The 3,823-nt window shown below is 44.4% G+C and overlaps 1 protein-coding gene across 1 annotated transcript in view; it reads right to left on the bottom strand.

The window, feature by feature from the left end:
- Nucleotides 1-3,823, bottom strand: part of Npffr1 (neuropeptide FF receptor 1) — a 25,071-nt gene that overhangs the window by 6,580 nt on the left and 14,668 nt on the right. The gene's annotated exons all lie outside the window — the stretch shown is intronic.

The raw sequence follows: 3,823 nt of genomic DNA on the forward strand, positions 1-3,823 counted from the left end.
GGGAAGGGAAGGGAAGGGAAGGGAAGGGAAGGGAAGGGAAGGGAAGGGAAGGGAAGGGAAGGGAAGGGAAGGGAAGGGAAGGGAAGGGAAGGGAAGGGAAGGGAAGGGAAGGGAAGGGAAGAAGACACATGCTAGAGAACTCTGTGGCTATACGCCTGCATTTTACAGCGCTGTCATTTCAGAGAGTCTAGAATCAAGACACTCCAACATTGATAAGCACACCTGGAAGAGAGACCTTTATTATATTCCTTGGCCCTGGGGAGATGACTCAGCAGCTAAGATCATTCCTTGCTCTTGTAGAGGACTCTGGTTCAGACCCCAGCACCCATATAGTAGCTCACAACCATCCATAACTCTCTAGTTCCAGGAGATCTAATGTCCTCTTCTGACTTCTTTGGGCACCAGGCATGCACATGGTATATATGTGCAAGCAAAACACCCATACGCATAGAATAAAAATAAATATACTCCAATCAAAGAAAACAAGGCTTTTTGAAGAACTAGTTAATTCCAGGGCTGATGCAAGGAAACACGTGAGGTGATCCAGAACATTCTGTGGAGCTAGGAAGTAAGGAAATACTCTAAGCATCATGGTAGCGTATGGGAAGGACACAGAAGCCAGCAGCAGTGAGCTCCCAATAGCGAGACCCAGAGCGGTTTAAGCAACAAAGTAAACAATAGTGTTGAATTAAAAGCCATGAAGAAAGATCCAATTAGTAAGTACAGAGGATTAAAAAAATATCATTAATAGAGAACAGGATGGCAAGCACTGCTGTGGGCAGCAACTGTCAAATCACTATTAAGTTAGTGCAAGAATATAATGAGCCGTGACATTTGCACAGTCTCGGAGGATCTCCCCGTAGGGTACTTGATAATTAACAGGGGGAAGTGTTTGCTTTGCAGCTGAGAGACAGCAGTTAGGGAGAGAATCAAGCAAGCAGCGCAGCTCTCGTGTGTGTCTTCCCCACATACCCATGCTGCTCTCGCCTGAACGGCTTAACCGAATCTAACCAAGGTGTAGGGTCCAGGGGAAGCACCGAGTGCATGAAGTTCTGAGTAAATGTGTATTATTGACACGGGGAATAGTCCTGTCCAAGGCTCCAAAGCTTGGACCTATGGGGCATTGACAAAGCCAATACCCCTAAGAGCAAAGAATTCCTCTGGAGTCAGGGTGGTAGAGAAGATCAAGGCCGCCCTGGGCTACACCGAGTCGTGCATTCAAGGTCAGCTCAGGCTCTGTGAGAACTTTTCTCAAAAAACAGCAAAAGGAACCGGGACTATTGCTCAGTGGTTAAGAGGGCTTGCTACCAAGCCTGACAGCCTGAGTTCAGTCCCAGGACGCACAGAGTGGAAGAAGAGAATCTACTCCACCCCCACAAGTTGCCTGGCGGTGGCTACATCGGAGGAACTACAGCTGGCCTGGAGTATAAGGCCGTACGGCCCACCAGTTAGCACAGCTACAATGGGTGTAGCCCGGAGAGGGATAGCCCCAGGAGAGTTTGTCTCCAGAAAACCCCTTGCTCCCGCTATGTCTTTTGATGGCTGCTATGTGTACTTACTGTATGTGGCATGATGGGATTATTGAGTGGAAAATCCCACTGTTTCTAGGAGAGTACGATTGTTTCAAGGGAAAATCCTATTCCTCCCTGGGCAATTCACATGCAGATCATAACGAAGATGATTTGTATAGAACAATCACACTTGGAGATGTGGGACTTGCCGAGGCTAGAGGATGAAATCAAGGAAGTTTCACACGCTATAGCCCCATGGATTCTGCCTGTGGTCAAAGAGGCTGATGATCAAAGAAAACAATTATGTCCCTGCCCCCAAAGTTAGGTCTGAGTTCCTCGGTCATGTAGCTTACAGAAATCATCACAGGTTTCGCTGTGTGCCTTGAAAAAACAAAGTTGTGGAAAGAAATTAAATGACCCTGTTATGGGTAAAGAAAAAAGAAAAACAGATGGTTAGTTAGACCATTTGAATAAAGTTTTATAGAATAGAATAAGGATAAGAATTTGCTGGGCAGTGGTGGCACACGCCTTTAATCCCAGCACTCAGGAGGCAGAGGCAGGCGGATCTCTGTGAGTTCGAGGCCAGCCTGGTCTACAAGAGCTAGTTCCAGGACAGGCTCCAAAGCCACAAACAAAAACAACAAAACAAAACAAAAGAGCTAGTTCCAGGATAGGCCCAAAGCAAGAAAGGAAAAGAAAAGAAAAGAAAAGAAAAGAAAAGAAAAGAAAAGAAAAGAATTTGCTACACTGGGCTGGAGAAACGGCTCAGCAGTTAAGAGCACCGGCTGCTCTTCCAGAGGACCCTGACTCAATTCCTCACCACTCACAACTGTCTGTAACTCCTATTCTAGGGGAGCTGACACTCTCACATATATACAGGCAAAATATCAGTGTACATAAAATACAAGTAAATAAATAAATAAATAAAGAATAAAAATGGGGGTTTGGGATTTAGCTCAGTGGTAGACCGCTTGCCTAACAAGAGCAAGGCCCTGGGTTTGGTCCTCAACTTTGGAAGAAAAAAAAAAGACAAAGAATAAAAATGTGCCGGGTGATGGTGGCGCACGCCTTTAATCCCAGCACTTGGGAGGCAGAGGCAGGCAGATCTCTGTGAGTTCAAGACCAGCCTGGTCTACAGAGCTAGTTCCAGGACAGGCTCCAAAGCCACAGAGAAACCCTGTCTCGGGGGGAAAAAAAAAAAGAATAAAAATGATTTGCTACCGTGAAACTTCAAACGCCTGCCTGCCAGTACAAAGGAACAAGCTGAAATATACTTGGCTTGCTTAGGGCTTTGTTAATCAATAATAAAAGAATTATTGCTTTGGGGTGATGATGTTATGGTGGGAAAATAATTCAAAAGAAAATGCTTAATTATATGCAGGCTTCTAAGAAAAACATGCACCTTGTGATCATAGTGTCATTTCTTCTTGTGTGAAGATTTTAATTTGTTTTTGGAAAATATGTAATGAGGTTGTGAGGTCATTTCTTCTTCTGTGGAAACTTTTGTCTTAGGTGGGATAAAAAGAGAAAGGGGGAAAATAGAATTAAAAAATCCAAAAACTGTCTCCTGTGTGTGTGTAGCCATGACTCCACATCTCCTCTCCAGTTTCTCCGGCCTGCTGGAGCTGGACTCTGGCAGTCATCCTTTGACATATGTGTCATGCTACATGCATCCCCATGCCTCTCAAAGTAACAAATAAGATCATTTTAAAAATTAAAAGTAAAAGAAACAGAAAGGAGCGACAGTTGTAAAAGTTAGGCTGAGTTTCATTCTGCATGAAGAGCCATGCCCTTACAGAATATAAGCAACTGCTTACCTACTGCAATCTAGGACACCAGCAGAGAGCTGGCCCTAAGGCATGACCTTTGTGTAGCAATATATCCCTGGAGTACAGCTTTTCATATTTTTGTATATTGTATATTTGTATATTGAAATTTTTTGTTTTTTAAAGTTTTTCATTCTCACTATTTTACATTGTCAGACTTTTTTTGGGGAAAAAAAAAACACTTTATGCAGGAGTGTTTTGCCTGCGTGTATGTGTACCATGTGCATGTAGTACTTGCAAAAGCCAGAAGAGGGCGTTAAAGCCCCAAGAACTGGAGGTACAGGTGGTTGTGAAACACCTCCACATGGGTGCTGGAAGTTGAACTGAGTTCTCTGCAAAGGGATCTTAATTCTTAACTGCTGAGCCATCTCTCCAGCCTTAACAAATCAACCAAGCTTCTTTTCCTTCCCTTCCCTTCCCTTCCCTTCCCTTCCCTTCCCTTCCCTTCCCTTCCCTTCCCTTCCCTTCCCTTCCCTTCCCTTCCCT

The sequence above is a fragment of the Alexandromys fortis genome, unplaced genomic scaffold, assembly GCF_014885135.2.
Source record: "Alexandromys fortis isolate MF-2015 unplaced genomic scaffold, M_Fortis_MF-2015_v1.1 scaffold_9, whole genome shotgun sequence".
Classification (NCBI taxonomy): domain Eukaryota; kingdom Metazoa; phylum Chordata; class Mammalia; order Rodentia; family Cricetidae; genus Alexandromys; species Alexandromys fortis.